The sequence below is a fragment of the Dasypus novemcinctus genome, chromosome 1 (assembly GCF_030445035.2).
Source record: "Dasypus novemcinctus isolate mDasNov1 chromosome 1, mDasNov1.1.hap2, whole genome shotgun sequence".
NCBI lineage: Eukaryota > Metazoa > Chordata > Mammalia > Cingulata > Dasypodidae > Dasypus > Dasypus novemcinctus.
Window position 1 is genome coordinate 31,329,051 of NC_080673.1, and position 20,040 is coordinate 31,349,090.

At 36.7% G+C, this 20,040-nt stretch overlaps 1 pseudogene; it reads right to left on the reverse strand.

Moving 5' to 3' along the window:
- Positions 1–7,269: 7,269 nt before the first annotated feature.
- On the reverse strand, positions 7,270–8,085 carry LOC101419129 (adaptin ear-binding coat-associated protein 1 pseudogene; annotated as a pseudogene).
- Positions 8,086–20,040: the final 11,955 nt, after the last annotated feature.

The following is a 20,040-nucleotide window of genomic DNA, read 5'->3' on the forward strand; positions in this document are numbered from 1 at the left end:
AATATATTGTTTACTTGTTTTAAAAAATAGATAGTTCCTTCATCCTATTTATCACCTACTGTGTATGCTAGAGCTATAGTAGACACTTAGTGGATTATTTATATTCTTTCTATATAAAAGGGTCATTTATTCACTGACCTCAGAGAAACTGTTTTGAGAGTAAACTGTCTGAATGTCTTCATTAAATAATCATATCTCTCAAGGAAGTGTTTATTCACATCCTGAAGAGGAACAGTAAAATTGTCCCTGTGTTATCTATATCTAAATCATCGATTTTAGAAAGCACTTTTGTTTATCCAAAGAATAGAATCTAGAAATTTCTTCAAAAGGGTCAGCTAACATCAACATTTCAGAGCTTACTTTTCACTTTTGCTATCCATCATTATTTTCAAAAGTGTTTATTCCATTGCTTTTTGAATCTCTTCCAATGTTTATATTTTGGCTTTCAAGATTTTTTTTTCCATCACTTTAATTCCTCTATTTCTGTATACCTAAAAATATTTCCCAACCCCCAAAAGCACAGCTTATCTCAATTTCTTTGTTTTAACTAAGTGCTCCATCCATAACCATTTTGCATCTTTATTTGTATCTTTTTCAGGGGTCACAATACATGTCTTCCAATGACCATGAGGCAGGATTCCTCTTGCTGAACTGGAAGCAACCTCATAATCCTTCTTAACAGATAACGCTCCAGACAGCCAGAACTAATGATTTGGTGCTGGTTGGCATGAAACCAAAACACTATTTGCCACCCCAGTTCTGGTTTTCTCCCAATCTTGCAGCTCCAGAGCACTGGCAGAAACTACCATTATTTACCATTCATTGCTTACCCTTATTGTTCCTAACCAGGCTGTAAATATATATGTATATGTATTTATATTTGTATATGTATATGTATATACAGTTAGTACTGACAATTAGAGTGAGAAAGAAGAATAACACCACCAGTCAAAAGTTTAAATCAATATTGAACAGAGTCACAAAATGACAGAAAAATAGAACAGTCTTACACACATTCTTACTAAAAACTCATGAAACCAAGAGACACCTACATCTAGGTCATGGCTGGGAAGCCCTGAATCAGCAGCTGACACCAGAGTCTTGATTGGAAACAACACACCTGGCCAGAGCACTCTCTCCCAGGGCCTGACCAGGGACTGTCCCTTTTATTGAGTTCATGATCAATGAACTCATCCTATAGATACCAAATTGTGAGCACATTTCAATTCTTGAGGGAGTGGCCAGCCTCCTCAGGAAGAAGCACAACACTTCCTGAGCAGTACATTCCAAGGTCTATGTGTCAGTCCCCAAGGAAGTGGCCAGCCTTCCCAGAGAAGAACACAATACTCCCAGGAATGCACCCTATCTATTCTTACTTGTTACAAAACATCCTCTAATGTGCCCATCATTCCTCCTGAACTATGAAAAGTGCCAACCAGTAATACATTGCTATCAGTAAAGTTTCCTGCATGATGTTTCACTTTTAGGTTTGAACAATACTCACTACAATTTTTTCACAATACAATATGTGACAACATTTATATGACTGAAAAGTATCTTTAGTATATTATGTTAAAAATTATAACATGTTTTTCCACAAGACATAAATATTTGAATTGAATGTGATTCCTGAGAATGAGTTAAATCTCCCTGAAAGTGAAGTGACCATATGCTGGCCCCATTTGATTCATTTTTCAGAGAATTAAGTGATAATTTAGAGTCCTAAAAATAACGTGCACATTAATTTCATGCACATAGAGTACCTAACTAGGTTAGGGGGCAGGTATATCTATATTATGAGAAAATAAATGTATTACAGAAAAATTAGGTTATATTCAATTTTAGCATAGAATGAATTATAAAGTTAAATTTTATGGTAGCTGAATAGAAATTTTTACAAATTATAAGATAAAATAACCTTTCAAAAGAGGTAATTATGTGGGTAGGCAAAATAACAGTAGTGTATTTGTGTTAAATAACTATAGCTTAGATATTAATAAACAGGACTAAATGAACTTAACTACTGTATAAGTTAGTCAAAAGGGTGCTGATGCAAAATACCAGAAATCTATTGGCTTTAATAAAGGATATTTATTTGGGTAGAGGCTTACAGTTATCAGGCCATTAGGTGTAAGTTGCTTCCCTCACCAAAGTCTGTTGCCACGTGTTGGAGCAAGATGGCTGCTGACATCTGTAAGGGTTCAGTCTTCCTCTTCTTAAGTCTCCATGATCTCAGCTTCTTCCAATATCAGCTGTAGGCTGGGATAAGTCTCCTCTCTCCCTAGGCTCATTTCTCTCTGGGTTCAGCTGCTCTGCTTGCTCCACAAGGCCAGCTGTAGACTATCAGGCTAATGGCTCATCTCTCTTCCCAGGGCCTCTGCCAAATCTAATGGAACCTTCTTTCCTTCCTCACTATCTGCTTCTCTGTGTGTTTACTTCTGGGGCTTCAATATTAAAACTCCAAATTCTTTTCTCTTCCTTCTTGGGTCAGGGACTCAATGTCATACTGACATGGCCCAATCAAAGTCCTAGTCATAATTTAATCAAGTAAAAGTGAAACCTTTGAATTCAATATAATCTAATCACAAGCCCAGAGGGACAGACCAGTTTACAAACATAATCAGTATATCTTTTTGGAATTCATCAGTAATATCAAAGTGCCACAACTACCCACGCAAACATGAATCTTTTTAGTGACTATTAATTCACAGAATTTCTGGGAAGCCAGTCTCAGAAACTAAGTAATTAAAAGCAACATCACATATCACAGTGGGGATATTTTTTTTTGTCTTTATTTTTTTAATGTTACATTAAAAAAAATGAGGTCCCCATATATCCCCCACTCCCCTCACCCCACTCCTCCCCCCATAACAGCAACCTCCTTCACTGTCCTGAGACATTCATTGCACTTGGTGAATACATCTCTGAGCACCGCTGCACCTCATGGTCAATGGTCCACACCATAGCCCATACTCTCCCACAGTCCACCCAGTGGGCCATGGGAGGACATACAATGTCCAGTAACTGTCCCTGCAGCATCACCCAGGACAACTCCAAGTCCCAAAAATGCCCCCACAGTGGGGATATTTAAAATTCTGTTACTGCAGCTTTTTATGAGTTAGCATTGATGATGACTGAGACCCAATTCCCAGATTCCACTATAGCTTTCCCTAAAAATTTAGATAACTCAACTGTCATGTTTATAGGGAAATTAATTTTCTATACAGCTGCTATTTCATTTGTCCACTTCTCAATCCAATTCTTGTGGAAGCCTATGAGACTGGTGAAAAGCAGGAGAGATTTCTAGCTTTTACTTTCAGAAGTTGAGACACATAATGTGAATCTTACCAAACAGAAGGGTAAGTAGTCAAAAGTGCTGTAGGGACACAAATAAGACAAATGGTCAGTTTGATAGGTAGTTGCCAAATCCTTTTTTTCATTTTTTAATCTCTTGCTCCTCTTTCAGAATGTGGTAGCATTTCAGGCTTCAACAATTTCTTTCATTCAGATTCCACTGGTTTATAACAGAAAACCTAAACTGTTATATGTTAATTCTAAGAAAAGTGAACCGTGTCTACTCTGCAATAACTCTCTTAACTGTAGGTGAGGCTACACAAAATGTAAGCCATTCCTTGCTTACAATATGGGTATTAACTCATAGGTTAAACATTAGAATAATAGTAAAAGCTAAAATAAATGTACAAAATGTATAAAAATCCAGGACTTTTGGATTTTTTTGAATATAAGTGCAGATAAATTATTTATCCAAAAGTGTTTTTTATAAATTGTTTTATGTTTGCTTCTGATTTCTCTCCTGGTGTCACAGTATTTTGAATATCTTTTATAGCATTATGAACAGATGGTGAGTATAAAGAAAATGGAAGTTGGGTTTAAGAAATATTATAAAAGTCTAACATTGAGTTTCAGATTATTGCTTTCAAAATGAATCATAGAGCTTACATCTTATAAACACATACAGGGACAAAGATATTACGTTCTTTCATAAAACAACTAATGAAACATTTTCATTAATTTGGCATCAATCTATAGAACACAAGTTGTATTTTTTAACATTTTAAAGTCTGTGGGAATCGTTACAGATTACTGACTGCAGAGTCTGCTGTAATTGCATTAAAATTTAGTCATTTAATTTGGTGCAGTGATGCTCTTGGGTTGGGCAGTGCTGGCCTGTGAGGGTATGGTGAGGGGTTGCACTCACTGTCCATGGAACTGGGGAGAGGGTCGGAGGAGGGAGTGAATGAAGTCTGGGGATTTGTGGGTATGTGGTTGAAACTACAATGTTGGTTTTTGTTTTTTGTTTTCTGTTTTTTGGCTAATAATGCAGGGGAGGGTTACTGGTTTAGGATGTTGGATATGGGGGCATGCGGTGTAGGGAGCACCTGGGGAGGCTTCTAGGGAGTGTGTGAGTGTTTATCCTGTCTTAGTGCATTGTATTAATGGGTGGAGACCCACATAATGAGTGGGAAGGTGTTGGATTCCCATCCTGGGGAGCCCGACTATGTTCTCACAAAGAGGGGCAGGAGTCTTTTGAGAGCATAGGCAGTACCTAATTGGGGTATGTCAAGGCCTCAATGTTTGTGGTTGCAGTGGGTCCTAAGCGGAGGGAGAGAGAGGAATAGAATAGATGGAATATGGGGCATTTGGGTGGCATGGAATTGTTCTACATTGTCTTGCAATGATGGATAAAGGCCATGCTAAATTTCACCAAAATTTATAAAAGTGTATGTTCCAAAATGTAAACCATAATGTAAATCACTGGTTATGGTTGGTAGCAATGCTCCAATATTTGTACATCAATTGTAACAAATGTACCATCCACACATAAAGTGCTATTAATAGGGGAAAGGGGAATGATGTTAGGAATATGGGAATCACCTATATTCTGTACATGACTTTTGTGTAAACTAAGGCTTCTTTGAAGATAAAGTGAAGAAAATAAGACACTAGGGGAATAAATGAAAGAAAATATCACTGTACATACAAGACAAAAATTAAAAATTTTAAATTTTTTTATATTATCTCAAATTTTTAAAAATATTTTGTATTTTTCTTTTTAAGACTATCATTATTATTTCATTTTATTGTTAAATTTTATTGTTATTTTCTTGGCCCCATTTTTAAAAAAATTTCCATATTTTAATTATCATTATTGTACCAATATAGAAAACGCTTCATATACATATATCTTAAACTTCATTTTCAATTTTTCAGAAATTCAAATATACAATATATTATCATCTTGAGACCACAAAGAACACAACATGGGAGAAATTTGAGAAAATAGGTTCCCAGTAGTTAGTCACTTGTGATTCTACATATTTTCTTTTTAGTGTTTTCATCAAGAATTTAAAAATGTCCTTCCATGGCAGTTCAAAAATAAAGATGTCTGGAATGGGAGGTAATGAAAGAAAATGGACCTAGAATTACCGATATTCTATTCATGTACTATTGTGATTAATAATTGCAGAAAATGTGGCATTGGTGTGGAGAAAGTGGCCATGGTGGCTACTGGGGGTAGGGAGTGGGAGGAAGAGATGTGATGTGGGGGCATTTTCGGGGGTTGGAGTTGTCCTGGGTGGTGCTGCGGGGACAGTTACCAGACATTGTATGTCCTCCCAGGGCCCACTGGGGGGACTGTGGGAGAGTGTGGGCTATGGTGTGGACCATTGACCATGAGGTGCAGCGGTGCTCAGAGATGTATTCACCAAGTGCAATGAATGTCTCATGATGATGGAGGAGATTGTTGTTATGGGGGGAGGAGTGGGGTGAGGGGAGTGGGGGATATATGGGGACCTCATATTTTTTTAATGTAATATTTTAAAAAAGACAAAAAATAAAAAAGAATAGTGCACAAGAAAAAATAATTGAATTAAATTAATTATTACTTAAAAAATAAAAGATAAGGAAATTCAGGTTAGAGAAAATAATTTGAAGCTAGATATAAAAATACATTTCAACCAGAGTATACACATTCAAATAGGTCTTAAGGGAAGAAATTATAACCCCTGTCATTTATCCTCAAAATTGCCAGTTAACAAACCAGATAGATAGTGCCCATTCATCTGAGCTAGGGAACTCTCTTTACAGCATTGTATAAGTGGGGAGGGGTAGAGAGAAAAAAAGTGGTGGGAGGGCAACTTGCTTTTGAGATACCCTGGGTGATGGGTATGAATCTTGGGCAAACTTTCCCCACCTAGAGTTATGACTTTCTGACTTCCTTCATAAATGATGAGAGATGTAGTAGCCACTTGCTAATGAGCTAGTTGAATTAAAAAAGAATGTCTACGGAAAGAGGTCAGATACCCAGGCAGCAAGGCAATGTGGGTACTGAACAAGAATTAAGTGTTTGCAACCTCTCTGTTCTTTAGATCAGTTTAAACACTCAAAACCTTCAAGTTTAGGTCAAATAATGGTCAAATAAAAAGCAAAACTATGCTTCAAATGCAGCAAATATTTGGTGCTGCAAGAAAATAAACACTTCTCTAGAATATAACTTGGAGAACACAGCCCCTTGAACTTCCTTCATCTAAAAGACACTCACTGGCCAAAGATGTTGCAACAAATTGGAAATAAACAGTGAATATGCCACCAACACAAACCTCTTATGATAAAAAGAGACATGTTAACACACAGAGGGTGATGGAGCTGCCTCCAATACTGGGTGTTCACCGACTAGGTTAAGCCTGAAGGATATATAGCCAAGATGCAGAAAACTGTTTTTTCTCCATACTTATTTCTATCAAAATTCTCAATGTATAAACACAGAGGTCAGTCTGTCTGTCCATTTTAGAATCTTTGGTTAGTGGAGAAGGGAGTTTCAAATTTTTGTCTGCCCTAAATTTGCTTAAAAGGGCTTTGCAAAGAGGCGCAAAGGGTCATGTAATGATTCTAAAATAAATTAAAGAATTCAAAAGGTGGAGAAGAATTTTACAGATATTTGTGGTCATTCCCCCTTCAAAGAGACCCTGGCCATTTGAGTCCTGCTGGTCAGCCACAATATGATAAGAGCCATTATTCACCTCCTTTGTTAGAAAGCAGGAGAGGGCAGATACTCTCATGGCTATGCAGCAAATAAGAACAAACAGGTGTGACAAAATCAGCTTGAATACAATGCAGAAGCTATGAAAAAGCTTGTCCAGGAAATTTTGGTTCTGGGGAAGAAAGGGATTCCTAAATGCCCTCACAGATTGGTGGCCTCGAAGTCATTTTTATTCTTCAGGTCTGTCCTTAAAGTCCTGCCAATGCTATTCAGAACTGGACCCAGGTGGATAACTGTGGTGCCTGCTTTGAAACAGAGTTGAATGCAGTGCTAAAGTCTCCCAAGTCATTGCCTGCAGAATCTGGAGCTGGTACTGGTGTGGTGACAGGAGCTTGAGAATCCAAATCTAAAAGGATATCAGCATTACTGCCTCCATGGTTAGATCTTGGAACAGGTGGTGTGGTGACATGATTTCTGATGGCAACTGAGGAGGATGGTAGGGAAATAATGACTTTACGTCTGGGAGGGCTTGGGACTAAGCTTTGGCCCCCAGCTCCTGAGGTCTTGGGTTTAGAAGCACCTCCTTTCTTGTAATGTTCCCAATACATAATTTGATGATTTGTCCTTCCTTGAAGGCAAGATCTAACTTGGGATGAGTGCCCTTCTCCCAAGAGTCTTTGGAAATCTCAGATTCCTGTTTCACCCACTTAAAAAGATCTTGCAAGGAGACACTGAAGCCGAAGTTATCACCCCATCTACTAAGCCAATACCAGTGAAAGCACCACACATCATGCCATCCTGGATCCAAATTACAAAATGGCAGCTGGAAATCGTTACTGTCTCCACAACAATGCCGGGATATTGTTCTACTGGTGCTTAAGCAAAGAGCTCCCCTGAAACTTTATTCTCAAGTTTGACATAGACAGTCTTTCCTTTTGAAGTGATTCAGAGGCTACCAGTCCAATCAGGTGGTCTAATTTCCAGTCAGATGCTCTGTATCTGCGGTTAGAGGCCCAACGTGGAATGCGGTAGACCCTGACATCTGGCTTCATGCACAGAACAGACTGATAGTTCTCCGCAGCCATCTGGCTCTGCTTTCTGGGTCACCAGTGGCAGAACATAGACAAAGATAGAGGCATGATGGCTGGGAGTCCTTGGCTTCATTTTTGAAGGAGTATTAGATCCCAGAAGGGTTAAAACTGTGGCAGGGGAGGATAATTGGTGAGGGTGTCATTGATGGGAGATGCATGGGGAGAGCGTTCAGCTGGAACATACCTATAGAGCATATATAAATGAGTTCAGGTATTCATAGGCATTGTCACGGTGGGAGGAGATCCATACAATAACCTAAAGAATACCCAGTTCCCATCCTGGAGTTCTGCCACCTTCTCTAATGGGATAGGAAGAATTCCTCAAGTATAGGTGCACTGACTAGTGAAGGAGGATGGACATTAATGAGCCCTTGATATTGATGACTGTACTTAAGAACCTTTTCTTTTGAAATTGAAACATAGTCTAGTATTATAGATTGTAAGAGTTAACCTCCTGAGAGCCTCTTACCAAAAGGGGGAAAGGGTAAAGACAAATGAGTTTATATGGCCTAGAGACTTCAAAATGAGTTGGGAGGTCATCCCAGAGGTTATGCTTATGCATGTCTCAGCAGGAAACCATTGATTGCTACTGTGACTATTGCCTCAAATGCTGGGACTACTGAGAGTTCTGGAGACATCCAGACACTATAGGCAGGACTGAAAGTTCTGGAGTTTGGTGCTTTGCCAGCAGGCCCACTTTGCAATTTATTCTCCCCAGTGTGACAGAGTTGGACTCAGTCATGGTTTCTCTACACATTACTCTTCTGTCCCTTCTATTTGAACCTGTGGTTAGTGTTAGAGTTAACAGTCCTATGTGCAAGAGACTTAAGTCTTTGGCCTATCCATGTGCCAGTTGGGTCCTGAATCTCAGCAGAGTTGTAACACCCCATCTCCAGTTCATTGGACTCACCCAGGACAACTAACACAGGGATGATGATGGACAAAGACCATTCCAAGGGACAGAGGGAATCTACAGCTGCAAGCAAGATATTCCCATCCATCTGCCTCACAGGATCTAAGCTCCCTCTCAGTTAGGCACAGTGGTCATCACCACCTCAGAATCCTCAGGATTTGGGAATGAATGCTGGACTACAGTAGACTTACTGTTATCCTACTACAGACTAATTGTTATTCTAGCAATGAAATAACTTTTATTATTGATGTGGCAGTGACCTCCAGAGGTTCTGAGGAGAGGGAGAGAGAAAAATAGGTATACTATGGGGGCATTTTCAGGACATTGGAATTGTCCTGAGTGATGTGGCAATGACAGATACAGGTCATTCTATATCTTGTCATAACTTACGGATATGTGCAGGAGAGAGTCTGAACTATAATGTAGACTATGGTCCATACTTAGTGGCAATGCTCCATACTTGGTGGCAGTGCTTCAATATGAGTTCATCAATTGTAATGAATGTACCATGCTAATTCGGGGGATGTTGTTGGTGTGGGAAGGTGTGGGAAGGGTGGGGAATGGGGCAGGGCATATTGGAATCCCCTACATTTTTTATGTAACATTTATGTAATCTAAGTATCTTCAAAAATTTTTTAAGTGTCTTCAAGAATCATATTGACAGCAGAGTCTAATGTAATTTACATTAATATTTAGTCATTTAATATTATTTATATTTATTACCCTTGATCCTATGTTATATATTTAAGTTACAAATGTGTTTTTAATTATAATGTGAGGATGAATATGACTACAGGATTTTAAAACTTAAAATAAAAATTTTCCTGTTGCAAAAGGTATTTTATTTATCATCCAAAACCAGTGTAAATATTGTACTAAATATCAACTTACCTACAGAATGCAATAAGATATGCAATGACTTGTATGAAGAACAAAATGCTGACATTGTAGTATATCACACATATAGGGAATTATTTTGAAAACAAGTTCATTCAACATATTATTGAATAATTGGACTCTGGTATTCTAATTACAATTCTAGCAATTACTTAATGAATCTCATGGGAAAATTAAGGAACATTATGTGGTATGTCAAATTAAAAATATGAAAATTCTTCAATCACCCTCACAAATTGGTTTATTCAATATATTTGAAAATAAAACTATTATTGAAAAAATGAATAGTAATTAAAGACAATACAGCTATAAATTTTAGTTCATAATTATTTTCTATATTAACATTTTTCAGTAGGAATATAGTGTGAATCATAAATGAGAAATGAGAAAATATTCAAATTTCCTAGTCACCACTTTAAATAAGCACATGAAAATAATTTTAATAATTTTATTTAACCCAATTTTTCTAAAATATTATCATTTAATATACAATCAATTAAAAATGTTAAGCAGATATTTGGCATCACTTTTTTCTTATGAATTCTTTCAAATCTGATTTGTATTTTATACTTAAGCACATCTGAATTTGGAGTATCTTCATTTCAAGTGCTCAATAGTATCATGTGGTTAGTTACTTATGTATTGTACAGCTTTATATTTTTGCTACATTGAAGTTCAATGTGTACTTATTTCAATTGGGATCCATCATATTTACCTCAGATTTACCCTTTGTAACCCAGCAGAGCATATGAGACTATACCTCTACACAATCAATCTTGACTGTCATATCTTTACTCAATATTATTTTTTTTACAGAAGTTGTGGGTTACAGAACAATCATGCATAAAATACAAGATTCCCAAATACTACCTTATTATTAACACATGCAATAGTGTGGAACATTTGCTACAATCGATGAAAACACATTTTTAAAGTATACTATTAATTAATAATTATTATTTTACTCAATCTTTGACCAATAGTAAGCATAAAATGCAAGGCATGTATTGAATCCTAGAACTACTAATATGAACAATGGATCTTATTATTTAACAGCTGAGTTAGACACAAAGAAATATGTCTGATGCACCTTGAAAAGTGTTATGGTATTGAATATAGAGAATAAAGCGAACACAAAGAGGAAGGCAACAACTTTAATAGGGGTGAAGACTTGGATCAGAGAATTTCTTATGAAAACTATCTTGTCTGAACTGGCTCTCCAAAGATAAATAAAATTTCAGAAGCCTTGATCTAATTCTCCATGTGTTTGTCCAACCCTGGTCTACAAAGCATGACTGGAGAAAATCATATGATATTGAAAATGGTTCCAATTTAAAGTCAACATTTGTAATTTCAAATAGGTTCTCAATGATATAAAAAGATTTATCTGCATATCTGCAATCAACTGGCTCTTTCAAACCTTCAAGTTCTGGAAACGTCCAACTTTTTCATTCACCCTTCACAGCCAACATCACTTCCTTCTACTGACAGAAAACAGAAGGGATAAGACAGGAGTTATTTCATACAAATCCAGAAATATTCCTGTAATCCACACATATTCATATATTTGAATATTCTGTCCTGTTACTTAATTCCCCGTATTCAACTAAAGTTTAACATATTCCAATGATAATTTATTATCTTTTCCCTGAATTGCTCATCCTCCTATATGCTTTGTTCTACTTTATAGAATCAAAATTAATCTGTTATTCAAAATCAGAAAACCCTCTTTTGTCTTTTAATTTTCTTTCTCTATCTTGTTCCTCAGGCCTCACCTGCATCTCTATCAAATTAGTAACTTATGCTTTTTACTTCTTTTTTTTATTTTTTATTTAGAGCTAATGCAATTTTATATATATATAATTTTTATTCATTTTTTTAAAATATTACATTAAAAAAATATGAGGTCCCCATTCACCCCCACCGTCCCCACCCCACCACTCCCCCCACAGCAACACTCTCCCCCATCATCATGACACATCCATTGCATTTGGTGAGTACATCTCTGGGCATCGCTGCACCTCATGGTCAATGGTCCACATCATAGCCCATACTCTCCCACGTTCCATCCAATGGGCCCTGGGAGGATCTACAATGTCCAGTAATTGTCCCTGCAGCACCACCCAGGACAACTCCAAGTCCCGAAAATGCCTCCACATCTCATCTCTTCCTCCCATTCCCCACACCCAGCAGCCACCATGGCCACTTTTCCCACACCAATGCCACATTTTCTCTGTGGACCTTGGATTGGTTGTGTCCATTTCACATCTATGTCAAGAGGGGGCTTAGTTTCCACATGGATACTGGATGCAATCCTCCTGCTTTCAGTTGTAGGCACTCTAGGCTCCATGGTGTGGTGGTTGACATTCTTCAACTCCATGTTAGCTGAGTGGGGTAAGTCCAACAAACCAGAGTGTAGGAGCTGAAGTCTGTTGAGGCTCAGGGCCTGGCTATCACATTGTCAGTCCAGAGATTCAAATCCCCTAGATATATCTTAAACCCCAGTACCAACTACAATTCCAGTAAAGTAGCATGAAAGGCTTGTGAAAAGAGATCACATCTGAGTCCAGCTCCATCATGCAGAAACACCAGCTCCAAAGAAGGGCTAACTGAAATGGCAGTGAACTCCATCTGCCATGACCATAGAACCTGTGGGTCTCTTTAGCCCTCAAAAGAACCAATACCAGGGGTTGTATCTACTTTATCTGTCTCTGAGACTCTGCTCAGGTGTGCATAAGGGCAATCCTTCTGACAACCTCCAGACTCTTTTTTGGAGACTCATAGCCATATAAACTCATTTGTCCTTTCCATTTCCCCCTTACTTAAGGTCAAATAGCATTTTTAACTCCTGTTATTATATGTAGACAGGGATATTCTGCTGGTCCGCGCTGAACCTTTAATTCAAGGTCATTTTCTAGTTACATCACCAGCTGGTGCTTGTAGTGATCCCTTGGTGCCAGGGAGGCTCATCCCCGGGTGTCATGTCCCACGCTGGGGGAAAGGCATTGCATTTACATGCTGAGTTTGGCTTTAAGACTGGCCACATTTGAGTAACACAGAGGCTGTCAGGAGGGAACTCTTAGGCACAGTGCTGCTGTAGGCCTTGTTCTTATTTCAGGTGCATAGGCTCACAAGCATGGTCATAAGTATCAGGGGCTCAGTGTTGGACCCTCATTCCTTCCTGGTCCTTGCCATTGCACCTGGGGGACTGCCGCTGCTCCCCTAGGGGTCACGACAGAGACCTCCCCCAGCCAGGAACCCAGTACCCCCCCAGCTGTTGCTTTTAATTGTTTCCACTATGAGTATAGCTTTTTACTTCTGATTCTCAAATATATGCCATTGCTATCCAGTTCATTTTATTTACAATGTCATAATAAGAATCAGATTAGTAATTTAAAAATAGTTTTGGTGTGGAAAATGTACTACATGAGCCCAATATTGTAAATAAGTTTGACTTCTATAAAGAATGCAGGTGGAAGATGACAGAGTGATGTCAATCTATATTTCATTTTCCAGAAATGGATTACATGGGCATTCTTTGCTGAATAAATGTTACTGTGGAAAAAGAGACCATAAATATTGGTATATCAGCACACACAAATTTTTTATACAGCTTTGTTTATGTTTGTGTGCCTGTTTATAAAAAGTAGAGTGGTAACATGATAGCATGTTGAACAAACAGCATTAATCCAGTGGTCAAATGCACAAGGTCTAATGGCAATCATTATATTGTACATGTTATATATTCTTAAACACCACCAAAACATAGAAATAAATAGTCTTTTCTGTGTTGTACTCGCCAACAAAGATTGTGATATATTTGGTGGCAAAATGATGATAGATAGTGATAGTCAGACTATCAATGTCTATTGTAGTAAAAACCAATTCTGTCTACTTTTACCATCCTCCTTCTAAATGAATTATTGAATACTCTACTTTCCTCCAAAAAGGAAATTCCACTTTCCTTTTTTCTCTACTATTCACTATTTTCTCCACTCTGACTTTAGAAAACATAGTTCAGTAGAACAAAATAATAAGGTTGATCACTATAGTGACTACAATACCAGATCTGTTTTAATTCTATGTACCAATGAACAATGAAGTAGAAATAACATGCATAGTTTAGTATGAAATTTTCCTATTTTTAAATATTCAAAAATATATGAACTCTAAAATTTAATAATTGATATGTCCATATTAACATTTTGTATCAAAGTATTTTACATTATTTTATAACTCCAGAAATTTTAAAAGGAAGTATAAAATGACAGTAAACAAAGTACACATTATAAGAATATTTCTTCATCTAAAGACTTTTCTAACAAGTGATAATTTAACATGACAGAATTAAAACTGATATAATTAATTCTACATTGAAATATCTGTCTGTACATAATGAATCTGGAGATCTCAAAAGTACAAAGCCAACGATAGATTGTTTGAGTCAAGGGGACAGTATTAGGAATTAGATTATAAATAGTTCTTCATCATTACTCATGTACAGCAGAGATACAAGCTTTTTTCAGAAATTGGAAAATTAGTTAAAGACATGCTCCAGAGCTGGTGATGATACTTATATCCTAAGTTCACAAAAAAATTATGCAATATTATATTTTTTACTTTTGATGTTGGATTAAATATTCTTCATTTACATGTGGTCTATCATTTGTATATTTTGCTGCTCATAATTTGTATTAAAATGTTAATCCATATTAAAATTTATTTCATAATATTACATCTTATGTTACACTTCATGTTCTATGATGTATTTATTTGAAAAACATTTAATATTTATTTTACCAAATATTAGACTATTTAGTTTGTCATATTCCACACTGATAGTCTACTGAAATTAATATTGATATTGTTATTTTGCTCTGGCAATGAAATAATTAAATAATAATAATAGGAAGATCAGAAAACAGAGAAGATAGGGAGGCAAACAAAGTAGAGGACATTAATTTAAATATTTCATGACTTTATAATATTTTACAATTCACAAACATTTTCACAGTTTTTTTCTGGATGTTCTCCTCTAAAAGAAATGGTTCAATCTCCAGTCCACCTCAGCAACACTGCCAGGGTCATGCATTAAAGTCCCTTAGTACTAGAAGTAATATTTATTGAAATTCCTCAAGTTCTGAATTTTCCCTATTGGATTTGCAACTCTTTCTCTATCAACTCTTACTCTTTCATTCCTAATGCATATACTTATATGTAATATTTTTACTTCTGATTCTGGATACTTAGCTAAAGAAATTAGATACAATAATTTCTTACTTCACTGGCTTCTATGTTAATGGACAGCCATTTTAATAATTTGTATGTAGAGGAGAGGAAACAGTGATGAGCACCGAATGCTGCTATCAATCTATCCAACTATTTTTAATTCTCCATGGACAGGAATATTCCTGCTATGGATGGATAACATAATTACCAAATGGGATTACTGAAACAGAACCTGTCTACTATTTCACCTCAATGATCAGTGATACATTCTCTAGAAATGCAAAATATAAGAGAAAAACACTGATTCTGAGGCTAAAAATACTTAATTATCTGAGCAAAACACAGAACTTGATGGTATTAATATATGAGTGGAGAAAGAAGATGGAAGAGAAGGAGAAGCAAAAGAAGAACTAGTAAAGAAGAACATGGAAGACAGAGGAGAAAGAGAATTCAAAAATTTCTAAAATCTCATCTGGACATAAAGGAAAGTACCACATTCTCAAGGCTAAATCTTATTATGAGAAGAGGACTACAGAATTTTAGTGAAAGAATTAGTTGGTTCCTTGTTTTCATATTAACAGAAAAGGAGTCAAAATGGAGAAGATATTGCAATTTGATTATTACACCAAAAATAATGCAAAGGAGAAGAAAAAACATTTCAAAGACAACATATGCATAAAGTACATGAAAGGTATAATGCCAGTTTATCACATTGTGCCAAAAAATGAAAGGACTGAATTATCCTACTTGAAGAGTAAAGCTCCCAGACTGAGTTTTGGAATAAACTTCAGCTACACTATTTGTAAGAAATATCTTAAATTAAATGATAAAATATAATGGGGCATAAGGCATAGATGCATTAAATATTGGTCATTTTACTTGCACTTATCCATTCTGTTCTCTCCTAGCAGTAACAATTGGCAGAGTAACAACATATTTCCCATGCTCTGGTTCAGCTCCAGTATTAATATTGTATATCTTCTGGGAATGAGGTGCCATGGCACAGAATTTAGAAGTGAATCAGCTATCATTTTCCTGGAGCTGTGGTGTCTGGCAAGAAAAATTTAATATCTCTGAGTATTTGTGGTTACTGAGCTCTACTTCCAGAAATGCCTGTATACCAGGATCATGAGTGTGAAGTAGAAATGATGTTAGCAGAAGCAGCAGGAGATTCTAGACCTTTGAAACAGTGGTCTGATGATGATCTCCTGATTTCCCCTCGCCTAGGTCTTCCTGACTTTTACATCCAGTCCTTCCAGTCGGGTTTAACTGCCTAATTCCCTTGAAATGCCTACATGGTTTTCTGTATTGAACAATGACAGATGGGCAAAGAGAGACTAGGTAAATAAAAAACAAGCCAGAGATAAAGGACCAGCAAGATACTGTTACATTATATACTGTTACACAAATAATATATTAATTATATAAGACAAAAAGAATGCAAGATAATGGCACCCACTTTACTTCCAAATTCTGTGGCACTGTGCCTCATTCACAAAGCTATTCCTAGTTACAAAAGAGGATAGGAAGTATGTCTTTACCCTCCCAATCACTGCTAAATGGTGGGAGGCTAACAAAGAACGGAATTGAGTCCAAATGAAACAAACAATACCTAATACACACGTTTCCTATAATCAATGATTTTCCATTGCTTGATTTTAAAATGTTTCCATAAATGTCAGGTAGCTAGAGTTTATTTGTACCTCAACCCATTAGTCTGTTTCAAAAAGAGAATTTAGTAGGAAAATATGTTTGTGGACCTCCCCGCATACATACAACTCTTACTTTCCCTGACAACAAAGATCCTACCCCACCTTGGAGCAACAATTTGTCCTGCCTCAGGGAAAGAATCGTGATCAGTCAAAATCTGTGAGACCTGTTGGCCAATCTGGCCAACAGCCCGATTTTATAAATAAAGGTTTTTTGGCCCACAGGCATGTCTATTCATTGATGTATTGTCTATTGTCAAATTCAGGATACGTTGGCAGATTTGAGTAGTAGCAACAGAGACCCTAAGGTTCAGTTGGCAAAGCCTAAAATATTACTCTCCTGCCCTTTTCAAAAATATTTGCCAGTTACTGCTTTAAACTATTCTTGCTAATTCTGTTCTTTTCTGCTGAACACTCAGTTTTTATGCCTCCTTTGGTCTAAAACTACTTTTGTGAGAGGTTGGACAATAAGACATATTGGCGGTCTTCTGGAAGGAAACTTAGTTTTCAAAGAAAAGACACAGAAGCGAAAGGAGAGTCAATAGCCTCACATTTCACCCCATCCATCTTTCTTAAATTTCCTTCAACTGTATATTCATGTGCCAGTGAAGGGAACAGGCATGAGAAAAACAGTCATAATCAGAATCAGCATCAACACCAACAACTAAAAGAGTGGCAGACTGAAAAGAAAATACTGTCTGGGCTTTGATTTTATTGCTGAATCTCTGCACTAGCCTTTCTACTTCCCATGTTTTATGTGAAAGAATTTTATGCATTTATTTCTTAATTCATTACTGTTTCACCCTAAGGATGATATATCTGTTTTGTTTGTGTTTTAGTCTGCTAGGTTGCCAAAGGCAAAAACCAGGAATAGGTTGGCTTTTGAATTGGAGATTTATTAGCTTAGAGTTCTCAGGCCATGGAAGCTCTAAATCAGTGCACGATCAAGCAATGCATCCTCCCCCACCCACCCCCCCAGACTAGCTGTGGGCATTCCTCTGTCACATGGAGATCTTCTGGGCTCTACCTTCTCTTCTGGATTTTGTTGCTTTCAGCTTTTGTCTTTCGTGGCTTACTCTCTCTCTCTCTCTCTCTCTGAATTCTCCACCAGAATGTAAACTTTATGAGGACAGGAAAAATGTCTTTTTAGTTTATTGTTATATCCCTGGTTCACGGAACAGTACCTTGAATGTGGTATGCACTCAACTCAATGTATCTTAATCTTCTTTAATATTGGGTAATACATTACAACTCTGTAGCAAGAAATTTCGAAATTTAAAATAATTGGAAGATTTTTTGTCAACCATAAACTAACAAAATTACCCTCAAGAAGTACAGAGCTTGAATAGACCAATTACAAAGACAAAGCTTAAAAAAAGAATAAATATTTACTAATATCAAAATAAAAACTTCTAGTTCCAATAGCCTATTGACTAATGTGGGAGACAAATTATGGTAACCCAATTTAGACATGTACCTAATCTTAATCCACACTCCTGTGGGTATAAACCCACTATAAATAGTACCTCTTGGAGATGCTCTTTTTACATAAAGTGAGGTCCAATTTGAATGGGGGTAGGACTTAATTCCAATTACTGAAAGATTTGTAAAGCATCAGAGGCTGAAGACAATGGAAATCCAGTAGAATCTAAGAAAGGAGAGGACATCCCCAGGTAGCAGGAAAGACAAGAAGCCCCAAGGACTACTGGCAGCCAGCACTAGAACTCAGTTTTGGGGGATAAAGCCTTGCTGATATCCTGATATTGGCCTCTGGCCTCTGAAACTGTGAGCCAATAAATGCTTGTTGTTCAAGTCAACCCTTTGTGTGGTATTTGTGATAGCGGCTCTCACAATCCAATACAACTAGATTACAGAATTTCCTCCCATTGTAAATATCTAGAAATGTTGCAGTTTCAAATAAAGGAACTTAATTCAAATCCTTGGTGTCAGGAATAAAGAAGGATATAAACCATTAAGCATCGGCACACACTTGAGGGAATGTATCAGTTACTCTGTGATGGGGGAAGCACTTCTCTAGTAACCAAGTCTAAGGCTTAACACCCATATGGGAGAAGGATATAAAGACCACACCCAGGGGAAACAGAACTTCAATTTAGACCTTCACCTAAAGTGGGAATCCTCAAAGGACTCCAAAATTAGTAGAAGGGAGGACTAGGAAAAGCAAATGAAAAACTCACCTGCAAGGAAGAGAAGATGACAAGATGGCTTTCTATCTCTACCTGATCTCTAGGTTAAAATAAAATTTAAAAATCTTTCTAGATAATATGTTACCATGAGCTATACCACACATGGGTTTGGAGTTGGAATTTATGCCCTACTATTGGTATGCAATATCCAAAGTGAAATATTATCATAAAAGTTAATCCCTGAATATTGACATCCCCTAAGCACCCCAGAAAGCAAATTCAGAGTCACTTTTCAGAACTAAGCCCTCCACCAGAGATGCACAGAATCCAAACACTGACTCATGAGTAAAAAATTCCTGTCTTGTAATGCTACAAACCACAAGTGAAAATCAGTATTCTCAACAAAGAATGAATTTATATTTATGTGTTAAGGAAAGAACAGAGTGTATAATATATATATGATTAAATGCTTTGAAAATGAACTTAACTTTCTAAAGCTCCCAGAAAGAAATTAAAGATTTTTGGTTGTAATTTCAAATTTGATGATATAAATGCTCATTTTATTAAATTGAACTAATTCTTAAAATGTTTTACTTGGAATACAATTCAAAGTGTGTCCTCTATGACTGAAAACTCAAAGAAGTTAAGCCCATCATCAATTCATGGCAGTGCTATTTCTTCTTGGTCTCAGTCCTAGGCATCTCACACAGAACCTTCAGTAACATGAAGTTGCTTCAACAGCTACAGCCTGGGCTGTCTTAACTGTAATGGATACGGTTTCTTCAAGACAGCAGAAGTTGAATAGATCTTCAGTAAATTTTCCACGTTCTCTCTATTTTATATGCCCAAAAGTTAAAATTTTCAAGAATGTTTCAGTACTCTTCTTACCACAAAAATTAGAAACACAAGCAAATCCATATATTTTAGAAAAGTTATTCTGCTCAAAATTTTGTTCATAAAACCTGGTATCATACTGAGTCTTACCAGATACCAGAACAGATACAGATATATGTAGTAAATGTTTCTTGTTGGAAGGAACATAGTTGGAGAAAAT